This window comes from Chelonia mydas, chromosome 24 (assembly GCF_015237465.2).
Source record: "Chelonia mydas isolate rCheMyd1 chromosome 24, rCheMyd1.pri.v2, whole genome shotgun sequence".
NCBI lineage: Eukaryota > Metazoa > Chordata > Testudines > Cheloniidae > Chelonia > Chelonia mydas.
In genome coordinates this window covers 5,014,610-5,023,419 of record NC_051264.2, presented here as the reverse complement: position 1 = coordinate 5,023,419, position 8,810 = coordinate 5,014,610, and the positions used below count along the sequence as shown (strand labels likewise).

The following is an 8,810-nucleotide window of genomic DNA, read 5'->3' as shown; positions in this document are numbered from 1 at the left end:
CCTGGGAGCAGGGAGGGTGCAGAGCATCTCTACCGCCCCTGAAGGCACCCCTGTGCAGGGGGGATTCTGGGCCAATTTTCCCCTACTTTTAGGCCCTATTGATGCATGAGTGTAGCTGAGAACCATCCCCTCTACCCACAGGGCAGGGATGGCCCAGGCAGTGGTAATGAAAGTTTCCCCCCATGCCAGCGTATCTTACCCGTGACCTCTCTGAGATGAGAAGGGATTTCAGTTCCGTGGTCCGTTCCGTCCTGGTCCTCTGCTGAGCCTGCCCGACAAAGGAGCTCCTTGGGGGCGTGGATGTTTTTGCACTAGGGACCAGACTGAGCCTAAGAGAGGCTACTAGCCCAGGATCCCACAGCTGGGAAGAGGATGCAGAGAGGCACGGATCCGAGGGGCCCCTAGTCTGATCCCTTCCCAGTCCCTGGGATCGTGTATAACGCATGGCTTATCAATGGAGCAAGAGCTATTGCTAAGCACGTGTGTTCTATATTTGGGTCTTGCTGACAATCTGAGGACAGGCGAGGTCGCTAAGACACAGCAGCCGCACCTGTTCTCTCTAGAGAAGCCAGTGTGGTCCTCACCTTTAATTAGCTGATGCTTTCAAGGCGGCTGCTTTGAAGAAGGGAGCTTTTTAGTAAGACCTAAGCCACTCAAGGGAGCTAGGATCAGCCTTAACACTCAATAATGTGCTATTCTAGGGGCCTTTCTTTAAAGGAACAATTACGTTCTTCGTATTTTTCCTTCCCATAGGAGCAGATCCTAAAATGCTGCCTGCTGCCCTGAGTTCTGTTATTAGTGCCCATCAGACTTTACTCAGGTAAATAGATTTAATTCCCTTAAACCTGATTATACTTAATACAAAGAGAATTTCCCTAAAGTTGTTTGTGTGTTGGGAACATGAGGGTTGCTAAACCTGATCAGATCTATCATGCTACTAATCCAGTTGCCTGAAGCCGGATTCTCAGCTGATGTAAATAAGCGTATTTCCAGCTATTTCAGAGAGAGGTTGAAAACTAGAAGTTGCATCAAAAAATGGTAAGTGTTTTCAGCAAAAGAACTTTCTGAATGAAACACAAATTTCCTGGGAAATCCATCCAGTTTCATATGAAATGTTTGATGGAATTGTCTGATGTAAATGACTTTTATTTCAGTTTTTAACTGAAATGTTTAGTTTAGTTTAGTTTTTTTTTTCAGTCCCCCACATTTCTCCCTTTTTTTGGAGGACAGCCCTCCCTCCTTCTCCCCTGCCTTCCCCCTCCCCCCGGTCCCCCAAGCCTAAATTAAAAACTTTCCATTTGAACCCCCAGCTTGTTTCAAATGGCTTCTGGAAAGGGACAGACTTTTCAGTCGTTACAGACCTGGGCTCCTGATGTAAAGGCTCCCTAGGCCATTCTCATCTCCCTGAACCATGTGGCTTCCCATGCATGCACTCCACAGTTGGCCAGCTTAGATCTGTGCTGAAAGTCAGAGGAATTGCTGAATCAGACCCATGGTCCACCTAGCCTGTCTCCAGCCATGGTCAGCACCAGAGGCTTCAGAAAACCCTGCAGTGGGAGGATAATCACCACCCCAGGAAAGTCCCTTCCTGACCATATTGGTTAGAAGTTGATTCGTGGCCTGAAGCAGGACAGTTTATAGTCCTTCTAAGTTGCTTTGGTTTTTTTAACCCCTGCTGTTATAACGCGGGCTGCTCTGGTTAGTCCTATAAATGTCCAATCGTTGGCTGAATCTCTGTGGCAATCAGATTGTGGCTGTGTGTTTTCCTACTGGTAAAGGAAGAACAGTATAGTTTCACCATCTCTCCTCCTCATGCTGCTTGGTCCCAGGGAAGGTACCATGGATGGATTCTTGGAGGCCAGTCCTGGGGCTGTGAGGAGACTGGGATTTGTTGTTCGCTTCCCTGACACCGGAAACAACAAAATCACAAGTCTTCCAGACCGACCCAGAAACGAGCGTTGCGAGGATCTGGAATGAGAAGCATCTTCCCCTTGCGAAGATCTCCCCGGGTCACTTGGCTCAGGGACATCACATTAACGAGAAGCTGAAAGAGACACAGAGAATGGGAGCCGTGTTCCACAAAGGCTGCTTTTATTAGTGGTTCTGACCCAGGCAGCTGGTTCCTGGGTCTCCCAGTGCCTGGTGGTAAGGAGACAGCTGGAGACCCTGGGCTTTTAGTCTCATTTTTACAAAGGCCCCTTTTAAACCACTCTAGCAGTAAGATGCATGCAAATTAATTTCTAAATAGACCTAACGGGGCTTTACTGTGAGAATCAGCTCCTGGTGCTCCTATCCCTGCTAGGTGGGAGCCCCTCGCAAAGGGTCTGGGCCACAGGCGTCCTCCCAGTGGTGGTGAAGTTACGAGATTCTTACTTAAGAGTTTGTCCACCTTGATCATCCTCATGGGCTCTGAGGGAATAAGTGCGCTGAGATCCTCAGAGGAAATGTCCTAGCGAAGGACAAAATTGTTATCAGAGAAGAAATCCAAGCCCTCTGCTCCAGACAGAGTCTGATGCCCCTCTGTCACAGCACCCAGGTTCTAATATTCCCGTGGTTAGGAGTATTCTGCATGGGCGAGATCTGTTCTGTGGATTGGAACGGCAAATCTAGACTCAGTTTCCTGGGTGCCCTCAAGTTTGAACGTGGGGTTCCGGTTTGGGATCGTTGCTGCAAATGACCCTCCCTGAGGTGTTTGTTCTTTGATCATTGAGAACCCCACACGCACACAGGAAGTGAAGTGTTATCAGCAAATCCTCTTGATCCCTTTATTTGGGACCCAGGGAAGAACATGCTGCCGTTCTCTGCACAGAGACCTTGGCCTTCTCCCGTTGCCAAGGCAACCACCACAATCAAAATGGCCTCGCCTGTCTTGCTCAGGCTTGTTGTGCTGCCTGGCGGCCAGTTTCCTAGGGTGGAGAGATAATGGTTCTTGTTGGGGGGGGGGTGGGTGGACTCTGGGTCCCTAAGCCCCTCTTGGCACCATGGAGGGCCGGGGCTCACCCAGAACGTTTGCGATTGGAGATCTCAGCCTGGGGCAGCCCTGGTTTGAAGAGAGGGGGCGAAATACTCAAGAGCTAGATTAGGTCTCTCCGCCTTTGCGGGCGGAAGTACAAGGACCCCAGCCCTGATGATGGGCGTTTTACATTTCGCCCCAAAACCCAGCCGAGCCCTGGCATTTATGCTGAATCGGTGTGAGCTATTTCACGGGTTGTTCTGAGCTAACGGACTGAACACCAGGCAGGGACAGGAAAATGGAAGCTGCTTGGCTCCAATTTTTAAAAAATATTTAATGGAACAGATTTCTCCTTTACTTAATAATTGACACACACACACACACACACACCGAAAAAAAGAGGGAAAAATGACCCACATAGGATGGAAGTATGGTCTATGAGATACTGTGGAAGTCAGGACTCCTGGGTTCCTTTCCTCACTCTGGGGGAGCATTTAGTGGCTGGAAGGGGGACTGGGAACCAGGACTATTAGGGTTTGTTCCCAGGTCTCTCAGGGAGTTTAGTCTAGTGGTTGGAGGTAGCAGGGACAATGGTAATCAAACTGCTGGTCCAGTGGGCTGGGCTGTTGGATTCTAGTCCTGACCCTAAGATGATTGACTCCAGCTAGGTGTCGAGCCTCTTATTCCTTCCAGGCATTTGGGACATCCCGGTGCCAGAAGCTTCTGTATCTTGGTCCTTGATGTAAGTCTTTACTTCCTTTGTTCTTCAGAAAACACCTCGCCCCCTCCTTCTCTTCCTCCCTTATAAACAAGCTGGGGTTGGTTTTTAGGGGCTAGGGCAAGGTACCAGATTCAAAACCCAGACAGCTGAATCCCTCTGTTTAGCCCCAGAACAGGGAGTAGCAGGGCTAGTTTCCCCAAGCCCCATATGTGTGTCGCAAACCTCCCCACACCCAAATCCTGCCCTAGAGGAGCCCCCGTTCTGCTGCTGAAAGGGGCGTTCAGCCTCTACAGCCCACAGAGTCCTTGGCCTCTCTGCTGGGCTGATGACGAAGGGAGTAGTGGATGTCAACTGTGGTGATGCAGGCACTTGTCCATTGGAAACTGGCTGAGATCCACCAAACTCATTACACACAGGCCACCAAACGATGATCAGATTCGAGTGAGACGCCAGTTTTACGAAGGCCAAGGCTGTGTACCATCTTCTGATGATGAGCCAGGTTGGTTTCTCCTGTACGCCTGCCTGCCAGAGCACAGACTAACATCTTCAGCTCGTATAGGCCACTTAGTGATGTTTGTATTGTCTCATGGGCTGTCTGTCAGGACTCCTGGGTTCTATTCCCAGCAGCTGGAGTGTTGGCTTATGTTTAAGACACAGGTCAGAGTCAGGACCCCTGGTTTCTTCCCAGCTCCTGAAGAGTGTGGCCTAGTGGTTAGACCAGGGGATTAGGCTGCAGGACTGCTGGGTTCCACACTAAACTCTGGGAGGAAATGTTGCCTACTAGTGAGAATAGGACAGAGAGCCTGGGTTCTACTCCCAGTTCTGCCAGTGTCTTGGTATATACCCTTAGATGAGACACTTCCTCCTAGGGTGACCAGAAGTCCCGATTTTATAGGGACAGTCCCAATTTTTGGGTTTTTTTCTTATATAAGGTCCTATTAACCCCCACCCCGGTCCCGATTTTTCACACTTGCTGTCTGGTCACCCTACTTCCTCCCCCCTGTTGCTGCCTCAGTTTCCCCACCTGTAAAGCAAGGGTCATAATACTCACCCACCTTTATGAAGGGCTTTGATTTCCCATGGAGAGGCACTAGTTAAATTCCAGGGATGATGGTTGTTATAGGGACAGCTGGCAGAAGGAACTTGGCCAGTCCTGGCTCCGTCTCAAAGGTTATTTTATTTTTATCTTAGCAGACAGAGCAGAGCCAGATAGCGAAGAAATATGAAAGAGTCAAGGATGTTGCCCCGACGGATGCAGGGCTGAAAGCTCAGCTCGTTTCCAGCCCTGGAGACAACGAGAGGGGAATGCCTTTAATTATTAAGTGTTGGGTGGAAGAGGAGGAGGCAGCTGGGGGAGATAGGACTGGACAGATCAAAGGACATAGCAACAAGTCAAACCCCATGTGGGCACCGGGCCATCTGGAAAGGCGCCTCACAGGCCAATTCAGAGGGTCCCAGTTAGCAACTTTTAGGGTCCCCTAGATCTGACAGAAAAAATCAAAGCAGCTGCGTTAACCTGAGTGCTGCATTAGGGCTTGGGTGGATTGTTCAAATGACAATCAGTGCTGCAAGGTGTTGGATTCCCAGATTAAGCAGGGGGGAGCATCCGTTGTGAAGCGCAGTGTGTGAAGAGGGCTGGGGAGGGGAAGCAATGCCAGACCGGGGGGGGGTCTGGTTCTCCGCTGTGCTGCCCCCTGTTCTGTCATTTATGCCAATGCAAACTGAGAGTAAATCCAACCTATTCTGGTTCGGGGCGGGGGAATTCTGGCCCCGCTGAAGTCAATGACAAAATACCCAGTGCTCACAAGGTCAGATCCATACGGATAATTTAGTTTTTAAACTTCCTTGGCAAAGGGGATGGTGATCAAGAGACGGCAAAAGAATTGGTTTTCTATCAGGTAGATTTCGGGGGATTGGTGGATGCGTGGGGGGATGGGGCAAGGACCGTCTCTTTGTTCTGGGTTTGTACAATGCCTGTCACCGGGGGGTCTGGGTCCACCACTGGAGCTGCTGGACACTATGGTGATACAAATAATATATCATAATGAATGACCTAATTAACACTGGCAATTTCTGAAATGAGGCCAAATCATCAGCTGGTATAAACCAGTGTAGCTCCCTTGAAGTCAATAGAGCTATGCTGATTTACACCAAATCTAGCCACAACTCTCTATACGGTCCCAACACCAGCTTGAGAGGTAACAACTGCTCCACTTGTCCAGGCTGAGGTTCAAGTGACAATGGTTTTGATGGCTAGGAAACCTCTTCCTCGTCCACATTACAGAACTGCTCCATGGTGCCTAGGGCTTATGTAGTTTCCAGGACTCCCAGGTCAGGGTTGGTCTGTGTTGGCAGAATTGTGGCGGGAGCCCAGGCCTGGAATAGCAGAGGGGCTGGGGGTTGAAACTGAGCAAAACTGATAAAACTGAGTGGGTGGATGGAGAGGGAGTTCAGGTCTCAAATATTACATCCTACTCCTGCTCTGGGTCCCGGTTTCAATGACACTGGCGTAAAAGCCAGAGTAACTCCAGTGTGGTCCACGGTGTCAAGCTGGAATTGATACTGGAGTCTCTGGGTACGTTTACACTGGAATAAAAGACCCGCAGCTGGCCTGGAGCAGCTGACTCAGGGTTGAGCTGCCAGGCTAAAAAATGTTCTGTAGACATTCAAGCTCGGGCTGGACCAAGGGCTCTGGGACCCTCCTGCCTCATGAGCTCTGGCTCCTGCCCAACCCCGAAGGTCTACACAGAAATTTTACAGCCCTGCGAGCCCAGGTCAGCTGACCCAGGCCAGTTGCGGGTGTTTAATTGCTGCGTACACGGACCCTCTGAGATCAGAACCTGGCCCTGGACTGTGTACAGCTATGAAGGCACCATTAGAGAGGAGAGGGGTCTCTGACATTTGCTAACCCAATTCACTGCCACCCTGCACCTTGGGCAGTCACGTACACTGGTGCAAAGTGAGTGTGAAATCCAATTGAATCAGAAAGGGCAGCGTTTGCCCTTGGCACTGGGGGTAAATGATTGCATAGGGTGCCAGACAGGGGAGAATCAGGTCCTTCATCTTCCAGACAGCTGGGAAGATACCTTTGGTTCTATGCACACTCACACAGAGAGACACTACACACAATCTCTCTCCCTCCGTATTACCTCTCCCCACTCCTCCTCTGCACGCATCTGCAGACACTCTCACAAACCCAAACCATGGGCCTGATTCTCATTTACACCAACACTGCCTTTGCACCGCCCTGGCAACACAAAGAGCCTTTAGAGTGGGCACACATTACAGGACACATGCTTTCAGGCCCTTGGATACTGCCAGGGCCATGCAAAAGGGCTTTGGTGTAAATGTGAATTAGCCCAATCCCGCAAATATGCACGCACACAATCTCATTCACCATCTCCCACAGATTGACACTGTCTCACACACACACGCTGTCTCGCGCTCCCTCGTGTACACACATAGGGTCTGATTAGCTTCTCACTCCGGTGGAAATCAAGAACTTCGCTGGAACCCAGTGGAGTTACAGTGGGGGTTACCTGAGATCAGAATCTCACCCAGGTCTCACAAACACACACACTGCCACACACAACATGAGTTCTGTCTCTTACACGCACACACACATACACACTGCCTCACACAACACATGTTCTGTCTCTTACACACACACTGCCTCACACAGTACATGTTCTGTCTTACACACACACAAATACACAGGCTGCCTCACTCAACATGTGTTGTCTCTTACACACACAGACACACACTGCCTCACAATACATGTTCTCTCTCTCTCTGTGAGACTGCCTCACACACACAACACATGTTCTGTCTCTTACACAAACACACTCCTGTAATTTGCTAGAAGGTTTGTTCCACTGTCAGGATGACTCAAAGTGGAGCTGATCAGACAGAGAGTTCAGAACCACTTACCCACCAGGCTGGTCTGTGTCCATCTCATTTTGTTCCTTGTTGCCCCCAAAAGCTGCAGCACCTTCAACACCCAGCCCCTCTCAGTTCACGAAGAAGGGGACTCTGGGCGCCTAGAAACAAGATTGACCCCTCCCTTCCCAAAATCCTGTACAGCCCCCCTCCAGCCGACACCCGGGGAGAGGGAGCTGTGAGCCTCAGCCGCCTTGTGTGCGTGGGCGAACCCCAGGCAGCTCGGGGGGAATCTTATATCAGGACTGCTCTCCGAATAGGCTGGCCTTGGTGACAGCTTGAGTGGCAGCCTTGGGAAGGGGATGGAGCTGTCTTCATCAGCGAGCGGGAGGGAGGCAGGGGTGGGGGCTTGTCATCCACGTGAGTGATGTCATCTTGAGCACTGATGCAGCCCCTTCCTCCCCCTCCCCAAAAAGAGACACCCTCCCCACCCTACCTCCCTGGTAGCTGGGGCACTTCTGGGGTAGAGGTGTGTGTGTGTGGGGGGCAGGGGGGTGTTGGATTAGAGGGGCCTGATCCTGCGAGCCAGCATGGGAAGCGGGGCGTTCGCTTTGCCAGGGAAGAAGCAAACATCCCTCCTCCAGGGAACTCTTCGCACATCAGATCCGATCCTCAGCCAGCGACAACTGGTGTAATGGTGTGGGGCATCGCCAGGGCTGGGCCCCTTTACGCCAGCTGAGGAGCCGGCCTGCTGCCTCCCATAGCTCGGCGCGTTCTCCTTGCTCCTCCGCCCCCACCGGCCAAGTCTGCACAGTGGTGTTCTGGATCGGGCCAGGCTCCAGAGGGTTTCAGGGCCAGTGCCCCTGGGTCGGGACTCAGGAGACCTGCGGGCCAGCTCATGTTGCTGTCCCAGTGCTTCCGAGGGGCGAGGCGCCTGTATGTGCAAAGGATTCTGGGTGGGGGGAACGCTTGCGCCTATGGCTTAAAGACCCTGAGGCAGTGGATTAAACCCCTCTCTGCAACGCCCCCCTTGCAACAGATGCCGTCGCGATCAAGGGATTCTGAGGGTCAGGGCTGCAGTTCGGGGATAGACTGTCTGAACGCTGCCTCGGTCGGCAAGCAAAACAATCCCCTCCCTCGGCCTAGCTGGATTCTCAGGCGTGCTAAGGCCCCTTTGCACTCGCTTGGGCTGCATAAAGGGGTCTGAAAGTGCCTACTTCCGGACCCCCTTACGCAGCCAGCTCAGGCTGGAAACCT

The 8,810-nt window shown here is 51.5% G+C and overlaps 1 long non-coding RNA gene across 1 annotated transcript; it reads right to left on the bottom strand.

The window, feature by feature from the left end:
* Positions 1 to 1,284: 1,284 nt before the first annotated feature.
* Positions 1,285 to 7,939, bottom strand: LOC114020560. The gene is made up of 3 exons (XR_006287295.1): positions 7,605 to 7,939; positions 4,730 to 4,959; positions 1,285 to 2,906 (listed from the first exon to the last, which is right to left on the bottom strand). It is a non-coding gene; the product is annotated as an uncharacterized LOC114020560 (long non-coding RNA).
* Positions 7,940 to 8,810: the final 871 nt, after the last annotated feature.